General features: G+C 48.9%; 1 pseudogene; it reads right to left on the reverse strand.

Annotated features, from left to right (window-relative positions):
- Positions 1–817: 817 nt before the first annotated feature.
- LOC140201647 (nectin-2-like) overlaps positions 818–21,663 on the reverse strand; it is a 43,873-nt pseudogene continuing 23,027 nt past the window's right edge.

Genomic DNA, 21,663 nt, shown 5'->3' on the forward strand with positions numbered 1-21,663 from the left:
CAAGTTTGCAGATGATAGGAAGATAGGTGGAGGGGCAGGTAGTTTTAAGGAAGTAGAGAGGCTACAAAAGGGCTCAAAGAGATTAGGAGAATGGGCAAAGAAGTAACAGATTGAATATAGTGTCTGCAAATGTATGGCCATGCACTTTGGAAGAAGAAATAATGAGTAGATTATTTTTCTTTAATGGAGAGAAAATTTAAAAACAAGAGGTGCAAGCGGACTTGGGAGACCTCGTGAAGAATTCCTTAAAAGTTAATTTGCAGATTGAGTCTATGGTGAGGAAGATAAATGCATTAATTTTGAGAGGATGAGAATATAAAGCAAGGATGTAATGTTGAGGTTTTATAAAGCACTGGTGAGGCCTCCCTTAGAGTATTGTGAGAAGTTCTGGGCCCCTTATCTTAGAAAGGATGTGCTGACACTGGAGAAGGTTCAAAGGAAGTTTACGAAAATGATTCTGCAACTGAACAGCTTGTCATAAGAAGAGTATTTCATGGCTTTGGACCTCTACTCACTGGAATTCAGAAAAATGAGGGGCAGCCTCATTGAAACCTATCAACTGTTGAAAGACCTCGATAGAGTGGGTGTGGAGAGCATGTTTCCTGTGGTGAGGGAGTCTAAGACCAGAGAACACAGCCTTAAAATGGATTCTAGATTAGTATGAAAGGATACAGGGAGATTGGGGCTGAGAGGGGAAAATGGATCAGCCATGATGAAATGGTGGAGCAGACTTGATGGGCCAAATGGCCTAATTTTGCTGCTGTAGCTTATGATCTTATGGACTTTATTCCCTAAAGCATAGGAGAATGAGGGGAGATTTAATCAAAGTCCAAAGTATATTTATTATAAAAGTATACATATCTTATACAAACTCGAGATTCAGCTTCTTGCAGGCTGTCAAACATCCAATGTGTGAAAAGAGAACAAATTGTACAAACAATAAAAAAGCAACAAATACACAGATCATGAACTGTGGAGGCAAGTGCTGATGGCTGCAGGTTGTAGCTGCAGAGTCAGTTCCGTGCTGGGGTGAGTAAACCTCACAGAGTTCATCCTTCTCCCTCCACCCTGAATTTTCGATCTTGTTAATCTGGTACAGCACTTCGGTTGGCCAAACATCGGTTCGTTAACTGCTCTCGGGTCCAGGACCTGCCGCTGGAGGAAAACAAAGTCACATTGATAGAGTAACTGCAAGCAGAAACTAAAGGCTACACTTTGAGAGTAGAAGGTGAAATATTTAGAACTTCTTCACTCAGACAGTGGTGAGAGTGTGGAATGAGCTGCCCGTGGAAGTGCTGGATGCGGGTTCCATTGCAACACTTAAGAGAAGTTTGGTTAAGTCCATATGGATGGCAGGGCACGGAGGGCTATGGCACGGGTGCAGGTCAGTAGGACTAGGCAGATTACTAGTTACAGCAGATGGGTCAAAGGGCTTCTTTAATGACACTGATGTTTTCAGTATTTAACTACATGATCCCCAATTACCCTTGAGATGACAAACAAGAGAGAATCTGCAGATGCTGGAAATCCGAGCAACACACAAAAAAGGCCGGAGGAATTCAGCAGGCCAGGCAGCATCTATGGGAAAAAGTACAGTCGGTGTTTCAGGCCGAGGCCCTTCAGCAGGACTGGAGCAAAGAAAGCTGAGGAGGTTTAAAAGGTGGGAGGGGAGCTCCCCGGAGATAGTGTTGATGAGTTGCCTTACACAGCAAAGGTCTCTGAAATGTAGGGACTATTACAATGCTGTTTGTGAGGGAGTTCCAGGGCTTTAACTCAACAACATTGAAGGAACAGTGATACACTTCCAAGACCAGATGGTGTGCAGTTGGAGGATGAATTCTGGGCAGTTGCGCCCTGGTCCTTTGAGTTGGCGACATTACTGGGTTTGGAAGGTGCTGCCAAAGGAGTCTCAGTCAGTTGCTGCAGTCAGTACAAACTGTTGCTCCTGTACAACGGTGAGTCAGTGGTGTGCCTGTCGAGAGGGCTGCATTGTGCGGGATGGTGTCGTGCTCCTCAAGATTCAAGATGGTTTAATGCCATATCTTGTACATGAATGTAAAGGAGAATAAAGTGATTGTAACTGCTGATCGAACGCAGCCACGGTAGCGTAGCAGTTAGTGTGACAGCATTGTAGGTCAAGACGTTACAGAGTTCGGAGTTCAATTCTGCCGCCTTAAGGAATCGGTATGTTCTCCCTGTGGAATGTATGGGTTTTCCCTGGGTGCTCCACTTTCCTCCGAAAGTCCAAAGACAAACCAAGTAGGTACATTGGTCATTGTAACTTGTCCTGTGATCAGAGTTAATCAGCTTTGTTGGGGGTTGCTGCGGCAATGTGGCTCAAAAGGCTGGAATGCCCAACTCTGTCCTGTATCACTATAATAAATTTTAAAAGCACAATAAGGACAATAATAGTAAAAACCTTAATAAATATAAATGGAGAAGATAGCTCATATGCCTAGATTGTATGTAGATCATTTGACATCAGGTATAGGTGACAGGATATGATCAAGTAGTGTTGGTTGTGGCGTGAAAGGGCGGGTTAGTGGGTGGAATTGTGTTTGTTAGGTTGCACTCATCCAAGCAAGAGCTGAGAATGGTGTCACATTATCCTTGTTAATTCTGTATTTTGATATTCTCTCGGTTTTCATGCTCTCACGCAGGCCACCTCCAGCTCGCTACATTTGCAGGCAGTGCCCCCCGCGAGGGTGGGAGCATGCCTACCGAATGTTGCTGCCTGTCGGCGTGGTGGGGAGATGCATCATTCCTGTCCTCAGGACCTGTTTTGTGTCTGGACGTTGTTGGGTGGGATTGGGTGTGTGAGGCAGTTATTTGAAAATAAATATTATGCAGTAATGACAGGAATCTGGCTGTCCGGTTGACGCAGTGCTGCCACCTGCTGGGGACAGTCATCACTGCAGCTCAACAGTGGCTTTGTCTAAAGGAGGCCAGGCAATAGACATTGTCTCCATGGAATTTCATAAGGCCCATAAGACACAGGACACCATTACACCCATCAAGGGCTCCCCATTCGATCACGACTAATTTATTTTCCCCCTCAACTCTATTCTCCAGCCTTCTCTTCATAACCTTTGAAGCTCTGACCAATGAGGAATCTTGCAACCGCCACTTTAAATATACCTAATCACTTGGCCTCCACTGTCAACCGAGGCAATGAATTCCACCGATTCGCTACCCTCGGGCTAAAGAAATTCCTCCTCATCTTTGTTCTAGAGTGAAGTCCTTCAACTATGAGACTTTGTCATCTGCTCCTGGACTCTCCCATTAGTGGAAACATCATCCACATCACTCTATCTAGGCCTTTCAACATTTGACAGTTATCAATGTGATTTGCTCTCATTCTTCCGAACTCCAGTGAGTACAGGCTGAGGGCCATCAAATGGGTCTCACACATTAACCCTTTTACTCCCAGAATCATTCTTGTTAACATCCTCTGGACCCTCTTCAACGCCAGCACATCCTTCCTCTGATATGAGTCCCTAAACCGCTCATAAAACTCTAAACATGGTCAGACCAATGCTTTATAAAAGGTAAGCATTTTATACTTCCTTTTATACTCCAGCCATCTTGAATTGGATGTTAACATTGCATTTGCTTTCCTTACCACTGAGTCAACCGACAAGTCAACCTGAACATGAATACCCAAGACCCTTTGCATCTTAAATTTCTGAATTTGCTTCCTGTTCAGAAAATAGTCTATGCCATTATTACCTCTACCAAAATGCATTACCATACACTTCCCTACCAAATCCTTTTACCTTTGCTCCTCATCTTTCCAAGTCCTTCAGCAGAGTCCCAACATCGACAACATTCCCAGACCCTCCACCCATCTTTGTATTGTCTGCAACTAGAGCACAATGGCATCAATCCCATCATTCAAATCACTAACGTATAATGTGAAAAGACCCAATCCCGTCCCCTGCAAAATGCTCAATGTCGCTGGCAGACAATCAGAAAAGGCCCCATTTATTCAGAACCCTTACCTCTTACCAGTCAGCCAATCTTCTATACAGGCTGGTATCTTTCTTGTGTACGGGGTCTTTCTTTTTTATTAAATTTAAAATGGCTTCTTTGTTATGTTATACTGGGGAATGCTGAGAAAGTCTCTAACTAGACAGTTGTTTGGATTATTAGAGATAGCAGGGTGCTATTAGCCAATGGGTGGTCATGTATCATTTTGTTTTTGGATGATAATGCTGTCTCATATAACTGGGGAAGGAGATTTTGGCGAGGAGCCGGAGGAGAGATGAGGAGGACGGCGGATGTGCAGAGAGGCTCCAGTCGATCACTTTGGGTTGTCCCGAGCCGTGAGTCGACAGGATCTGGGTGGTCGTCAGGAATTGATTGAGCTCCAATGGTTGCACACGAAGAACTTGGACTTTGATAACTGTTGGAGTCTTTTTTTTCATTACTTCCCTTTCTGTATCGAATTTATATTAATGTCATAGACTTAGTAATATTTATAAAGTGTACTTGTTAAACTTTACTGGGCGTGCTGGCTGATGATTGATGTTTGGGCTTGATTCGGGTGGCAACCGACCCTGTGGGGAGTGTTGAGGCAGGTGCTGGGTGGGATTTCCTCTAGACATATACGAGCCAATATAACTGAATGTTACAAGTGGGGGCTCATCCAGGATCCAGATCTGGATTTTTGGTAAAGCTGTATAGTTGTCGCGTTAAGTGGTGCGAAGATGGATCGAGATAAGATTGTAAGTTGGTGTGAATTGGAGGAGGTACCGGTGAATCATGCCTGCGTGCTAAGTGGGGTCGATTTTCGCATTTCGGCAGATGTACTAGTGTGAGGGTTGAGTTTGATTAAAGGTATCAGGCAGGTAGAACTTATAGCTAGAAGGTGTGGGAAAGAACTGGAGTCCAGCTGGATGTTGGTGTGGACGAGTGCCAACATCTTGACGTTGGAACTACCAGCGACAGTCCACATCCAGGGGGAGGTGGGGCTGTGGGGTCTCCACACCCTCCCCGGAGGACGAACGTGAGGAGGTGCCGGAGGAGGAGCTAGATGAGGCCCCAGGGGAGGTGCCAGTAGCCAGGGGTGGAGGTGTGGAGTGGGAAGGCTTGGCCAGGCCCCGTCCCCCAGTTAGGGATGAGACCTCCGAGTTAGCGGCTGCCATTACCTCCCTGGCGAGAAGGGTTGAGGGGCCCCGCCCGAAGCTGAGAATTTTCTCGGGAGCCAGGCCCACCCCGGAAGGGGAGGATGAATATGAGACCTGGGTTCAGGATACGTTCCAGTTGTTAGAGGCGTGGTCAGTTTCAGATGAGGAAAGGAGACAGCGATTGGTGGAAAGCTTAAGGGGCGGGCAGGCCCGTGTGGTCCGCGATTTGAGAGCGGAACGCCCTTCAGCTTCCCTGTTGGAGTGTTTGGACGCATTGGAGGAAGTGTTTGGACTGTCAGGAGATCCCTGGCAACATAGAACCATAGAAACTACAGCACAGAAACAGGCCTTTTGGTCCTTCTTGGCTGTGCCGAACCATTTTCTGCCTAGTCCCACTGACCTGCACACAGACCATATCCCTCCATACACCTCCCATCTGTGTATCTGTCCAATTTATTCTTAAGTGTTAAAAAAGAACCCGCATTTACTACCTCGTCTGGCAGCTCATTCCATACTCCCACCACTCTCTGTGTGAAGAAGCCCTCCCTAATGTTCCCTTGAAACTTTTCCCCCCTCACCCTTAACCCATGTCCTCTGGTTTTTTTCTCCCCTTGCCTCAGTGGAAGAAGCCTGCTTGCATTCACTCTATCTATACCCATCATAATTTTATATACCTCTATCAAATCTCCCCTCATTCTTCTACGCTCCAGGGAATAAAGTCCTAACATATTCAAACTTTCTCTGTAACTGAGTTTCCCAAGTCCCGGCAACATCCTTGTAAACCTTCTCTGCACTCTTTCAACCTTATTTATATCCTTCCTGTAATTTGGTGACCAAAACTGAACACAATACTCCAGATTCGGCCTCACCAATGACTTATACAACCTCATCATAACATTCCAGCCCTTATACTCAATACTTTGATTAATAAAGGCCAATGTACCAAAAGCTCTCTTTACGACCCTATCTACCTGTGACGCCACTTTTCAGGAATTTTGTATCTGTATTCCCAGATCCCTCTGTTCCACTGCACTCCTCAGTGCCTTACCATTAACCCTGTATGTTCTACCTTGGTTTGTCCTTCCAACGTGTAATACCTCACACTTGTCAGTATTAAACTCCATCTGCCATTTTTCAGCCCATTTTTCCAGCTGGTCCAAGTCCCTCTGCAGGCTCTGAAAACCTTTGTCACTGTCTACTACACCTCCAATCTTTGTATCATCAGCAAACTTGCTGATCCAATTTACCACATTATCATCCAGATCATTGATATAGATGACAAATAACGATGGACCCAGCACTGATCCCTGTGGCACACCACTAGTCACAGGCCTCCACTCGGAGAAGCAATTCTCTACTACCACTCTTTGGCTTCTTCCATTGAGCAAATGTCTAATCCAATTTACCACCTCTCCATGTATACCTAGCGACTGAATTTTCCTAACTAACCTTCCATGCGGGGCCTTGTCAAAGGCCTTACTGAAGTCCATGTAGACAATATCCACTGCCTTCCGTTCATCCACTTTCCTGGTAACCTCCTCGAAAAACTCCAATAGATTGGTCAAACATGACCTACCACGCACAAAGCCATGTTGACTCTCCCTAATAAGCCCCTGTCTATCCAAATGCTTGTAGATTCTGTCTCTTAGTACTCCCTCCAATAACTTACCTACTAAGAACATTAAACTTACTGGCCTATAATTTCCCGGATTACTTTTCGATCCTTTTTTAAACAACGGAACAACATGAGCCACTGTCCAATCCTTCAGCTCCTCACCTGTAGACAGCGACATTTTAAATATTTCTGCGAGGGCCCCTGCAATTTCAACACTAGTCTCCTTCAAGGTCCGAGGGAACACCCTGTCAGGTCCCGGGGATTTATCCACTTTAATTTTCCTCAAGACAGCAAGCACCTCCTCCTTTTCGATCTGTACAGTTTCCATGATCTCACTATTTGTTTCCCTTAATTCCATAGACTTCATGCCAGTTTCCTTAGTAAATACAGACGCAAAAAGATTTAAGATCTCCCCCATTTTCTTTGGTTCCACACATAACCGAACACTCTGATCTTCAAGAGGACCAATTTTATCCCTTACAATCCTTTTGCTCTTAATATACCCGTAAAAGCTCTTTGGATTATCCTTCACTTTGACTGCCAAGGCAACCTCATATCTTCTTTTAGCCCTCCTGAATTCTTTCTTAAGTGTTTTCTTGCACTTCTTATACTCCTCAAGCACCTTATTTACTCCCTGCTTCCTATACATGTCATACAACTCCCTCTTCTTCTTTATCAGAGTTGCAATATCCCTTGAGAACCAAGGTTCCTTATTCCTACATTTAGCAGAGTTTCAAGAGATGGGGCAGAGAAGAGGGGAAAAGCTCTCAGAATACATTTTCCGGCTGGAAGGGAAACTTACGGGGCTGCGGCGCCGAGGGGTAGTGAGGGCGGACGAAGTGGCGAAGTTGAGGATGAGCCAGATACGTAGTGGTTCCTGGGAGGATGACAGGGTGGCTTGGAGTATCCGGCAGTCATATAAGACGAGCCCCCCTCCATCATTCGGGCAGCTGATTAGAGAGGTACGGGCGGAGGAGAGTGCTTCGGGCCGACCAGGGGGCTCGGACCCCTGGGGATGGTCTTCAGCGGTTCAGGAGGCAGGAGGTCGTAGCTGGGGTGAGATCAGAGAAATCTAAGGGGTCCCCGGGGGGGGGCAGGTACCGGGAGAGGAGAGGCGGCGGGTAGCGGATGCTATAACTGTGGGAGAGAGGGGCATTTCCAGTGGGAATGTGAGTGGCCCGGGGTGTGCTACCGCTGTGGGGAAGTGGGTCACTTGCGGAGGGATTGTGAGAGACAAGGTGCGCTGAGGGGGGAGGGCCCCCAGGCCACTAAGAAGGGAGAGGTGTCGGGAAACTTAGGAGAGGCTCAGTAAGGGAACGGACTGGAGTCTCGGGAGGAACACGTTCCCAGAAAACAGCTATGGAATCCCAGGAAGTACAAGCCCAAATTCCGGATGGACTGGTGGGACCCCGTTCCAGCGTTTCCCTACGGATAGAGGGAATCTTTGCCAAAGCCATCCTTGACACCGGGTCGCAGGTTACCTTACTGTACCGGTCGTTCTACAACAAATATCTGAAACATTTGCCAGTAACTCCGTTTAATGCACTGGAGATTTGGGGCATAAGTGACGATGATTACCCGTACGATGGATACTTGTCAGTGAGATTGGAATTCTCGGAGGCGATGTGGGAGTGTCGGAAGCCCTTAAGACGCTGGTGTTGGTTTGTCCGGACCCGGTAGAAACCGGTGGTGCTGCCCTGTTGGTGGGGACTAACTCCCCTCTGGTGCGACGGCTCTTGGGAGCCTGTAAGAAGAAGGGCGGGGGAGAACTTTCTGGAGACCCTCTCGGTACACCCCGTGTTCCGAGCGGTGTACGAAGGAGTGGGTGACCCCCAGGGTCTGGATCCTGAGTGCAAACGGCCAGGGGAGGTGGCATTAGTGATGAGGACCCCCAGATTCCCCGGAGTACGGGCGGGCAAGGCCCTGCTAGTAGATGCCCCAGACAACCTGGAAGGGGAGTCCCGGTTCCCAGCTGGGGCGCTGGTGAGACCTGAATTGCAGAGGCCCTCAGCTGTACAGGCACGGCGGATGGGGGTGATGGTAAGGAACACAACAGAGAGGGAGATCACCTTTAAGCGCAGGATGCCCCTTGTGCAATTGATCCTGGTGACGGTGATGTCTAGCGCCCCTGTGAAGCCCACGGAGGAGAACTATGGGAGAACAAGGGGCGGCTGATCGAGGAGGCCTTTAATTTTAAAGACTCCCCTGTACCACCGGAGTATAAGAGCAGGCCGGTGGAGAAGATGCCGAAGTTAGGGGATGTCTTTTCTCAGGGCGAGTGTGATGTGGGATGTTCCAAGAGCACTCGGCACGCTATCCGGGTGACAAATGACACCCCGTTTAGGGAGAGGTCGCGGCGGTTGGCCCCAGCAGATGTGGAAGATCTACGGCAGTTGAAAGACGCAGGGATTATTGCGGAGTCCCGAAGCCCCTATGCGTCTCCCCATAGTGGTGGCAAGGAAGAAAAATGGGAAGGTACGCATGTGTGTGGACTATAGGACCCTGAACCGCCGCACTGTTCCCGACCAGTATACGGTCCTGAGGGTGGAAGACGCATTGGTCTGTTTGAGTGGGGCGCAGTGGTTTAGTGTATCGGATTTGCAGAGTGGGTATTACCAGATTCCGATGAGTGAGACCGATAAAGAGAAGACGGCCTTTATCTGCCCCCTGGGATTTTTCCAGTTCGAACGAATGCCCCAAGGCATATCGGGGGCCCCAGCCACCTTCCAGCGGCTCATGGAGCGGACAGTGGGGGATATGAACCTGCTAGAGGTACTGGTGTACCTGGACGACCTGATAGTGTTTGGATCTACGTTGGAGGAGCATGAGGAGTGGCTGCTGAAGGTGCTGAGTCGGCTGAAGGAGGAAGGGTTAAAACTTTCCCTGGATAAATGCCAGTTCTGTAAGACGTCGGTCAGCTATGTCGGGCACATAATCTCGCGAAATGGAGTGGCCACTGATCCGGGTAAGATAGCCGCAGTCACCACTTGGCCGAGACCTCAGAAGGTGAGCGCCTTACGCTCGTTTTGGGGGTTTTGCGGATATTACCGGCGATTCGTGAAAGGATATGCGAAAATGAGTCATCCATTGAACCAGCTGTTGTGTGGTTATCCACCTGTGGGAAGGAGGAGGAAGGGAGACCGAGGGTCGGAGGTAGGAGGATACTTGAACCCGGGGGAGCCTTTTGGATTGAGGTGGGATGCTCAATGTGAGGAGGCGTTCCAATCTCTAAAAAGGGCGCTGACACAGGCCCCAAGTGTTGGCTTTTGCTGATCCCCGGAAGCCGTATGTTCTACACACTGATGCCAGTCACGAGGGTCTGGGGGCTGTCCTGTACCAGGAACAGGGAAACAGATTGAGGCCGGTGGCATTTGTCAGTCAGAGCTTGTCGCCATCTGAGAGAAACTATCCCACTCACAAGCTGGAGTTCTTGGTGTTGAAATGGGCGGTGGTGGACAAGTTGAGTGACTATCTATACGGGGCCCAGTTTGAGGTGAGAACTGACAACAACGCCCTCACTTATATCCTGACCTCGGCAAAGCTGGATGCTACTGGGCACCGGTGGTTAGCAGCCTTGTCTGCCTATGAGTTCAGCCTGAAGTACCGCCCGGGGAGTCGGAACATCGATGCAGATGCCCTGTCTCGTCGGGCGCACAACGAGTCGGGCACGGCCGGGGAGTGGAAGAGTGTCCCTGCCCCGGGAGTAAAGGCCACATGTCAAGTTGGGAGCGACGGGGAAGCAGGAGTCCCGATGGGGCCGGATCGGGCAGTAGATCAACTGGGGGCTGACGATGACGCGCTACCCACTGTTTACTGTAATGTGACTGCTCTGAGGAACAGGCAGCTGCCGGAGTTGAGCCCCCAGGAAGTGAGGCGGCTCAGCGTGATGACCCGAGCATTGGCACTATCTGGTACGCAGTTAGACAGGGTGATATGGGGCAGGTGGAGAAGGCGAAACATGCCTCCGTTCCCCTACTATTGAAAGAGTGGCCCCGGTTGGAGCTGAAGAACCGCGTCCTGTACCAGGTCACGTCACCTCTGGACCACCCCCGGTGCTGGCAGCTGGTCATGCCTGAGAAGTATCGGAAGACTGTGCTCCAGGCTCTACATGATGATTTAGGGCACTTAGGGGTAGAAAAGACCTATGGATTAGTCAAGGACCGGTTTTCCTGGCCCCGGATGAGGGGGGAGGTGGAAGAATACTGTAAGACCTGTAGCCGTTGCGTCAGGAGGAAGACCTTGCCTGTGCAGGCGGCTCCGTTATCCCACTTGCAGAGTGCGGGACCCATGGACCTGGTGTGTATGGATTTCCTGTCTATTGAGCCAGACACCAGCAACACCGCCAATGTCTTGGTCCTCACGGATCACTACACTAGATATGCGCAGGCTTTTCCTGCGAAGGACCAGAAAGCGACTACAGTGGCGAAGGTGTTATGGGAGAAGTACTTTGTTCATTATGGCCTTGCCCGGCGGATCCATAGTGATCAGGGACAGGACTTCGAGAGCAGGCTTATCCATGAATTACTGGGTATGCTTGGGGTTGAGAAATTCAAAACCACCTCCTATCACCCAATCCTCAGGTGATCCTCAGCCCAAGAGGTTTAACCGGACCCTGCTGGACATGCTCGGCACTTTGGAGATCAGACAGAAGAGTAAGTGGAGTCGGCACATCGCCCATTTGGTTCATTGTTACAATTGTACTCACAATGATGCTACGGGGTACTCACCCTATTATCTGATGTTTGGACGGGAAGCGAGGTTGCCCATTGATCTGTGTTTTGGGACTGAAGCGGGGGAAATACCTTCGAAGCCATGTCTGAAGTACATGTCCGATATGAGGAGAGAGTTGAAAAGGGCGTACGAGTTGGCTGAGGCGGCAGCCACCAAGCAGAACCAGCGGAATAAGAAGAGGTATGATCAGAAGGTAAAGTTCGTCCAGCTATTGCCGGGAGACCAAGTCCTTATCCGGAATTTAGGACTACAGGGTAAGCACAAGTTGGCGGACCGTTGGGCAGCCACCCCATATGTGGTGGAGAGTCAGATGCCGAATCTCCCGGTTTACCGGTGAGACCTGAGGGCGGGCAGGGGCCTGTCAAGGTACTCCATCGGAACCACCTGTTGCCTCTCGGTCGAGAGGTGAAGATGGATCCAGAGCCCGAATGGAAGTTTACGGCTAGTACGAGGACTCTGTGAGGGTGCGGGGTGAGGGAAGAGCCCGCTGCGAAAGAGACGGGGTCGGTCCCCACCCCAAAAAGGGATACGTCATCGGAAGATGATGATTCGGATGTGTGGTAGCTGTTTCCGTTCGCTGATTCCCAGGTGCCGGGAGAAGAGGCTCCTGGCCCTTCCATCACTGGGTTAGGGGAAACAAGGGAGGGTGTTGCAGAGCCGCCTGTAATACAGCCAGGATTGGGGTAGGAGAGGGTGGAGCCAGAACCTGAGCCAGAGGGCTCACAGGGGCTGAGGGGTCCCGGTGAGGGGGAAGGTCCGACAGATAGGCCCGGGGTGTCACCTGGGGTGTCTGAACAGGGAAGGAGAGTCAGCAGAGGAAGTCCAAAGACCTCAGAGGAGTAGGCACCCCCCCAGAGAGGTTGACTTATACAGCGCCGGGAGAACAGGGTGTGATCTCTACTGCCCTGGGAAGTTATGTCACTGCTTTATGCACCTGGGTTGGGTCTTGTGTTTTACAAGGAGCACTGGTGAACCCTGTTAACGTCATGAGGGCATGACTTTTATTGGTGGGGGGAGAGAGTACGGGGTCTTTCTTTTTTGTTAAATTTTAAATGGCTTCTTTGTTATGTTATACTGGGGAATGCTGAGAAAGTCTCTAACTAGACAGTTGCTTGGGTTAATACAGACAGCAGGGTGCTATTAGCCAATGGGTGTTCATGTATCGTTTTGTTTTCGGATACCATGCTGTCTCATATGACTGTGGACGGGGTTTTTGGCAGGGAGTCGGAGGAGAGACGGAGAGGACGGTGGACGGGGTTTTTGGCGGTGACTCGGAGGAGAGACGGAGGGGACGGTGGACGTGTGGGGGTTTTTGCCGGGGAGTCGGAGGAGAGACGGGGAGTCAGAAGAGAGTCGTGGGGTCGGAGGAGAGACAGGGAGTCGGAGGAGAGACAGGGAGTCGGGGGAGAGACGGGGAGGACGGCGGACGTGCGGAGAAGCTCCGGTTGATCACTCCGGGTGGTCCCGAGCCGTGAGTCGACAGGATCCGGATGGTCGTCAGGAATCGATTGAGCTCCAACGGTTGCGCACGAAGAACTTGGACTTTGATAAGTGTTGGCGCCTTTTTTTTCATTACTTCCCTCTCTGTATCGAATTTATATTGATGTCATAGAATTAGTAATATCTATAAAGTGTACTTGGTAAAACATACTGGGTGTGCTGGCTGATGATTGATGTTTGGGATTGACTCGGGCGGCGACCAACCCTGTGGAAAGCGTTGAGGCAGGTGCTGGGTGGGATTTCCCCTAGACATATACAAGCCAATATAACTGAATGTTACACTTGTAACACCATGGGCTGAAACCTTGCTTAGCATCCTCATGTGTAACACCTTGTCAAAGACTGTCTGAAAATCGAAGTAAACAACATCCACTGACTTTCCTTTGTCTATCCTCCCTGTTATTTCCTCAAATAGTTCCAACAGATTTGTCAGGCAAGGTTTCCCCCAAAGGGAACAATGCTACATTTGGGCTCCAAGTACTCCAAAATCTCATTCCTAATAATGGACTCTAGCATCTAATGCTTCCATGATCTCTTCAGTTACCCCTGGGGTGTAGTCCATCTGCTCCTGCAGGGTCTAGAAGGGTTGGGCAAGCTAGGGTTTTTCCCTTTGATGTAACGGAGGATGAGAGGTTACTTGATAGAGGTGTACAAGATGATAAGAGGCATGGATTAAGTGAAAGACAAGAGACAGTTCTCTATCTCCCTGCCAAGGCAGCAATAGCCAAAACCAGAGACATCTTGGTAAAATGAGTGGAGGAAAGTTCATGGGTGATGTTAGGGGTAGATTTGTATTTTTACGCAGAGGGTGATAAGTGCATGTAATGCATTGGTGCTGGTAGAGGCCAGTACATTAGGGATATTTCAGAGGTTCTCAGATTGGCACACTGATGAAAGAAACATGAAGTTGTGTGGGATGAGAGGATCTTAGAGTAGGTTAAAAGCTCAGCATAACAGTGTGAGCTGAAGGGCCTTTATGGTTCTGTACTATTCTGTGTTGTCTTCTCACTGCAATGAAGGAGGCTGACTGATGACTTATGCAAGTTTATAAAATGATAAGAGGTGGTTGGTCACAGTCTTTTTTGTAGGGTAAGGGAGTCCAAAACTTGGGGAAATATATTTAAGCTGAGTGGAAAAGAAATTTAAAGGGGATCTACGGGGTAAGTTTTCCATAAATAGGGTTTATGGAATGGGCTGCCAGAGGAAGTCGTAGAGCCAGGTACAGTTACTGCCTCTAAAAGGCAACTGGACTGGTAGAGATAGAGGAAAGTTTAAGATGGATAAGGGCCAAGTGCAGGTAAATGGAAGTAGTGTAAAGGGGTATCTTGGTCATATTGACTGGGATGGACCGAGTGACCTGTTTCTGTGCTGTACGTTGTGTGGTTCTATCTGAAAATGAGGGGGAACCACTCAGCGCAGGCAACCAAACCAGCGGAGCTTCTCCAGTTGCAATGATGGTGAAGCCCAGCAGGCGGCAGCACTGACCAGCCGGTTCAGGAGCAGAACCTGTTCAAAGTTCAATGTAATATATATAATGGCATTTACATGCTGGACTCTGGACAGATCTCATGCAATGATAACGCTGAGGACTTTAAGGTCTGGCCCATCAGTCTGCTCCCTCATTCAATCTAGGTTGATTTTACTTTCTTCAACCCCATTCTCCCATAACCCTAAACCCGCTCACTGATCAAGAATCCATCAATCCCTGCCTTAAGTATATGCAAAGACATGCCCTCCACCACCCTCTGGATGAATAGTTCCTTCTCAACTCATTTCTAAAGAAGCATCCCTTTATTCTGAGACTGCACCCTCAGCTCGTAGATTATCCCACTGATGGAAACACCGTCGTCGCATTTGCTCTATCCAGGTCTTTCAATATCCGGGAGATTTAAATGAGATACCTTATCCACCCTACCCGCCCCCATCCTTCCGAACTCCGTCGAGTACAAGTGCAGAGACATCCAATTCTCCTCACATGTCAAACTTTTAATTTCCAGAATTGTTTTCGTAACATTTCTCTGGGCCCTTGCCAAAAGAGCACATTCTTTCCTAGACGACTCACAATATTCCAAATACAGTATGATCCATGCCCTATAAAGGCTCAGCAGGACATCCCAGGTTTTATTTTCCAGTCCTTGTGAAATGAAAGGTAATGGTGTTGGGTCATTTCTGGAGGAGACTTGCTGAGGAGAGAAAAAACGGGAATACGGACTTGCACAATTTAAAAAAGCAATGCTACTGACTGACAGTCAGTGACTGTGATCACTCTGAGGGAGGAATATTTTAACACTAACCTGACTTAAGCCATCAGGGAGGACTGCTTCTAGCACACGACCACTTTTATGGTCTTAGGAAAAACAGTGCAAAGTACGTTGCCAGGACTGGAAGGCCTGTGTTACAGGGAGCTGTTAGACTGCTGAGGATTTTATTCCCTGGAGTGTAGGGTTTGTCACATGAATATGGCTAATATCATGAGGGGTACAGAGAGGGAGGAAGTCTTTCTCCTTGGGTAGCGGGAGTCTAAACCGAGAGGGCAGGGGTTTAAGGTGAGAGGGGAGATGTTTATAAAGGCTCTGAGTGTGGTATATAGCATAGCAGTTAGCATCGTGGTTTGTGATGCCAGCAATCAGGATTCAATCCCTACTGCTGTCTGTAAGGAATTTCCATATCTGGGTTTCCTCCAGGTGCTCCGGTTTCCACCTAAACACTTAGCGCCAGTAAGTGGTTGGACATTACATGTTGATGCCAGAAGCATGGTGACACTGGCGGGCTGTCTCCCGCACAACGTTGGACTGCGTTGGTTGTTATCGCAAATGTTGCATCTCACTGTATGTTTTGACGTACATGTGACAAATACAGCTCATCTCTCTCGTTATCTGTAAAGGTTCGAGTTTTCCATGGAGGGTGGTGGGTATGGAACGAACTTTGGGCAGTTTCATTTAAATTTGAAAAAATATTTGGACGGGTGCATGGATAAGAAAGGTTTATGGGCAAAAGGGAGTCCCGTAGATGGGCATCCTTGTTAACATGCATGATTTGGGCTGAAGGGCCTGTTTCTGTGCTATGTTCATTTTACTCTCCTTGCTACTTAGAACATAGAACATAGAATAGTACAGCACAGTACAGGCCCTTCAGCCCACAATGTTGTGCCAACCCTCAAACCCCGCCTCCCATATAAGCCCCCACCTTAGATTCCTCCATATACCTGTCTAGTAGTCTCTTAAACTTCACTAGTGTATCTGCCTCCACCACTGACTCAGGCAGTGCATTCCACGCACCAACCACTCTCAGTGTAAAAAAACCTTCCTCTAATACCCCCCTTGAACTTCCCACCCCTTACCTTAAAGCCATGTCCTCTTGTATTGAGCAGTGGTGCCCTGGGGAAGAGGCGCTGGCTATCCACTCTATCTACTCCTCTTATTATCTTGTACACCTCCATCAAGTCTCCTCTCATCCTCCTTCTCTCCAAAGAGTAAAGCTCTAGCTCCCTTAATCTCTGATCATAATGCATAGTTTCTAAACCAGGCAGCATCCTGGTAAATCTCCTCTGTACCCTTTCCAATGCTTCCACATCCTTCCTATAGTGAGGTGACCAGAACTGGACACAGTACTCCAAGTGTGGCCTAACCAGAGTTTTATGGAGCTGCATCATTACATTGCGACTCTTAACCTCTATCCCTCGACTTAAAAAAGCTAACACCCCATAAGCTTTCTTAACTACCCTATCCACCTGTGAGGCAACTTTCAGGGATCTGTGGACATGTACCCCGAGATCCCTCTGCTCCTCCACACTACCAAGTATCCTGCCATTTACTTTGTACTCTGCCTTGGAGTTTGTCCTTCCAAAGTGTACCACCTCACACTTCTCCAGGTTGAACTCCATCTGCCACTTCTAGCCCACTTCTGCATCCTATCAATGTCTCTCTGCAATCTTTGACAATCCTCTACACTACCTACAACACCACCAACCTTTGTGTCGTCTGCAAACTTGCCAACCCACCCTTCTTCCCCCACATCCAGGTCGTTAATAAAAATCACGAAAAGTAGAGGTCCCAGAACAGATCCTTGTGGGACACCACTAGTCACAATCCTCCAATCTGAATGTACTCCCTCCACCACCACCCTCTCCCTTCTGCAGGCAAGTCAATTCCGAATCCACCTGGCCAAACTTCCCTGGATCCCATGCCTTCTAAATTTCTGAATAAGCCTACCATGTGGAACCTTGTCAAATGCCTTACTAAAATCCATATAGATCACATCCGCTGCACTACCCTCATCTATATGCCTGGTCACCTCCTCAAAGAACTCTATCAGGCTTGTTAGACACGATCTGCCCTTCACAAAGCCATGCTGACTGTCCCTGATCAGACCATGATTCTCTAAATGCCTATATATCCTATCTCTGAGAATCTTTTCCAACAGCTTTCCCACCACAGACGTAAGGCTCACTGTTCTATAATTACCCGGACTATCCCTACTACCTTTTTTGAACAAGGGAACAACATTCGCCTCCCTCCAATCCTCCGGTACCATTCCCCTGGACAACAAGGACATAAAGATCCTAGCCAAAGGCTCAGCAATCTCTTCTCTCGCCTCATGGAGCAGCCTGGGGAATATTCCGTCAGGCTCCGGGGACTTATCTGTCCTAATGTATTTTAACAACTCCAACACCTCCTCTCCCTTAATATCAACATGCTCCAGAACATCAACCTCACTCATATTGTCCTCACCATCATCAAGTTCCCTCTCATTGGTTAACACCGAAGAGGAGTATTCATTGAGGACCTCGCTCACTTCCACAGCCTCCAGGTACATCTTCCCACCTTGTTTGACCCTGTGAGATGTTCTACTTTCTGGATCAGTCCGATCTCTAGGTAGGGTTGGGAACCTATCCCTGAGCGGTATCATTACTGAACCTCATCTGTCCCCAGACCACAAATCTAGAGATGATCTGACCTTAGAACAAAGGACAATATAGCACAATAAAGGGCCCCTTGGCCAATAATTTTGTCCGAACCCTTTGGTGTGAGTACTGTCCTGTTCTTTTTCATTAAAGTGGGTACTTTACTGACTTGAATCCAGGAGGTAAACATATTGAACAGCTCATTGGAACTGCTGCCTGCTTGTTCTTGCAGAAATATGACTCCAAGACAACAGCCCAAGCACCATCAGTCTGCAGGCCATGATTCTCAGGGACTTGAACTGTGTTATGTTTTGTGTGACTGTAGTTTTCTGCTTTTGTATTGATACATGCTTTGTGCAGTGTGCAGTGTGTTGTTGGTATTGTATTTTGCACCTTTGCCACAAGGGAATGTTATTTCAGTTGGCTGTGTTCATGTATGTTTGAATCAGAGTTAAAAGTGAATTTGAACTTGATTGTACATCTGGCAAACCTTAGCCAAGCTAAGGCTGCGCAGGATAGCCGTAGCCACCTTTTTAAAACCATCAATCCTGTTACAGCTTAAACTAGTATCATCTCATGAACTAAAAACTTTAGCCTACTCCAAGATCAATCTAACCCTTCTCTCCCACGTTGCCCTCTATTTTTCTTTCATCCACGTGCCCAGTAAGCAGGCGAGGGCAGCATGGAGGAGGCATGGGAGGAGGGTGAGCAACAGGTGGCAGAGGCTTTGGCTGAAGAACTGTGTGACTCAGACGCCGAGACTGTGAACATCCCTGAGATGACAGGATCTCCTGCGGACCATAAATGGGAAAAAAATGTCCAGCTCCCAACTGCTCTCAACTCTTTAACCTCTTCAGTGCAGTACTCAGTCTGTGTGCGGGCTTGGGTGGGAACGGGACGCTGTTGTCGTTGCTTGTGTGGCGACCCTTGCACCCAAGCGACCCTTGCACGTGGCTTGGTTGGTTATTTTTACTGAAAGTACAGCAGGTATAGGCCTTTCTTGCACCTCGAGCTGCTCAGGCCAGCAATCACTGTGATTGCCCCCGATCTACACCCCTCCCGATCTCTGTAAGCCCCCCTCGGAACCCTACACCAAGACTGTGACCCCCTCCGCTTCCAGTCCCCACACACTGTGACCTCGTTCAGCCACTACACCCATCCCCGTCTCTGTGAAACCCCCTCCAGCCCCTACCCCTCACACAGATGCTGTGACACCCTCCAAACCCTAGACCCCTCCTGGTCTCCGTGAAAACCTCCTCAGCTCCCACACATTGATCCGTTTCTGTCTTCACTCTCCAGCACCTACCCCCCTCACCATCCCTGACCCTATCCAGCCCCTACAACCCCTCCCCCACCTCTCTGTAACCACCTCCAGCCCCTACACCCCTCTCCGTGTCTGTAACCACTCCGGCCCCTACACCCCTTCCTGTCTCTGTAACCACCTCCAGCCCCTATAGCCCCTCCCCCACCCATCTCTGTGAGTCCCTCTGGCCCCCACGCCCCTCCGTGTCTCTGAAACCCCTTAACCCTACAGCTCTCCCCATATCTGTAACCCCACCAGCCCTAGACTCTTCCCTGTCTCTATGAGCCCCCCAGCCCTACATCCCTTCCCCTCTCTTTGATCCACCCTGGCACTTCAACTCTCCCCGTTTCTGTGAAACTGTGGAAGAAAATTAGGAGGAAAACTAGAGTTTAAATTAAATTTTGTTGTCAAGCTTGACTAACTAAGATTTGCTGAAGAACGGGGTGATGAGCGTGACAGGATAAGATGCAGACACTGCCTTGCTTGTGCGAGCTAATGATAGCTAACAATAGATTATGCCAGTTATGTGGTTTTGTTAACCTTTTCCCAAGATTGGCTGGCTAATGGAGGAATTGACTGTAGCCGTGCAATTCTGTGTATCGAACAGGAACATTGGTAGAGTTGCTGATATATAAAAAATGCTTCTTGAACTTGCTGACCAAGTATGTTTGGCTGTTAGCTGTTACCCAAAACTTACTGTATAAATTTGAGGTGTAACCTGACACACTAACAACAGCTCCCTGTATTAAAGTGTTAACCTTATACTGAGGTTTGTACCTTACTTTCTGTTCCCTAACAGAGTAAAGTCTCTCACAGTAAATTTGGAGACAAAATTCTTTCAAAGTACAATACGATAAATCAGTGTAAAATTCTTCCACATCTCCATGATGTATTCTGGCCCTTATAGCTTTCGCCAGCCCTGTGAACTCCTCTAGCCCCAAGAGCCCACCCCATCTCTGTGACCCATCTAACCCCTACACCCTTCCCCATCTCTGTGACTCCCACTGGACTCTACACCCTTACCTGTTCTTGTGATCCCCACTGGCCCCTACACCCCTCCTGGTCTGTGACTGCGATGACCCCTGCACACCTCCCGTCTCTGTGAGCCCAACAACCCCTGCACCACTCCCTATCTCTGTGATCTTTACACCCATCCCCGCCTCTGAGACACTTATGACCACTACACCACCCCCCACTTCCGCCTGAGACACCCTCCAGCCCAACAACCATCACCATCTCCGTGACCCCTGCCAGTCCCTAAACCACTCCCCATGTCTGTGAAACACTCCAGCTCCGAAACCCCTTCCACTCTCTGTGACGCACACCAGCATCTACACCCCTCCCCGTCTCAGTGAACACCTCCAGATCTACATCTATGATCCCCTCCCTCTGGGCCCTACACACCTCCTAATCTCTGCGAGCCCTCCAGCCCCTCCACTCCTTCCCCAATGTGTTTACTACTTCCAACCCATACGTCCCTCCCCAACTCTGTGACCCCTCTGGCCTCTACACTCCTCCCCATATCTGTGACACCTCTAGCCTCTGTGACCCCATCAATCACTATACCCCTCTTCAGGGGACCAGTGGCTGGGATCCGTTTGCAAGGAGCCAGGGGTTGTCTGAGCAATCTCTGGGGGTGGGGGGTCAGGTGGAAGTGGATGGGTGGTGTGTGGGTGTGGATTGAGGCAAAGAGAGAGACAGCAAACACGAGGAATTCTGCAGATGCTGAAAATTCAAGCAACACACATCAAAGTCGTTGGTGAACGCAGCAGGCCAGGCAGTATCTGTAGGAAGAGGTACAGTCGACGTTTCAGGCCGAGACCCTGCGTCAGGACTAACTGAAGGAAGAGCTAGTAAGAGATTTGACAGTGGGAGGGGGAGGGGGAGGTTCAAAATGATAAGAGAAGACAAGAGGGGGAGGGATGGAGCCAAAAGCTGGACAGGTGATTGGCAAAAGGGATATGAGAGGATCATGGGACAGGAGGCCCAGGGAGAAGGAAAAGGAGAAGGGGGAGAAAAACCCAGAGGATGGGCAAGGGGTATAGTCAGAGGGGCAGAGGGACAGAGGGACAGAGGGAGAAAAAGGAGGGAGAGAGAGAGAAAGAATGTGTGTATATAAATAGATAACGGATGGGGTACGAGGGGGAGGTGGGGCATTAGCGGAAGTTAGAGAAGTCAAATGTTCATGCCATCAGGTTGGAGAATGTTCATGCCATGAGGCTGATGGCATGAACGTTGACTTCTCTAACTTCTGCTAATGCCCCACTTCCCCTCGTACCCCATCTGTTATTTATTTATATACACATATTCTTTCTCTCTCACTCTCTCCTTTTTCTCCCTCTGTCTCTCTGACTATACCCCTTGCCCATCCTCTGGGTTTTCACCCGCCTCCCCCTTTTCCTTCTCCCTGGGCCTCCTGTCCCATGATCCGCTCATATCCCCTTTGCCAATCATCTGTCCAGCTCTTGGCTCCATCCCTCCC

This window comes from Mobula birostris, chromosome 8, assembly GCF_030028105.1.
Source record: "Mobula birostris isolate sMobBir1 chromosome 8, sMobBir1.hap1, whole genome shotgun sequence".
Classification (NCBI taxonomy): domain Eukaryota; kingdom Metazoa; phylum Chordata; class Chondrichthyes; order Myliobatiformes; family Myliobatidae; genus Mobula; species Mobula birostris.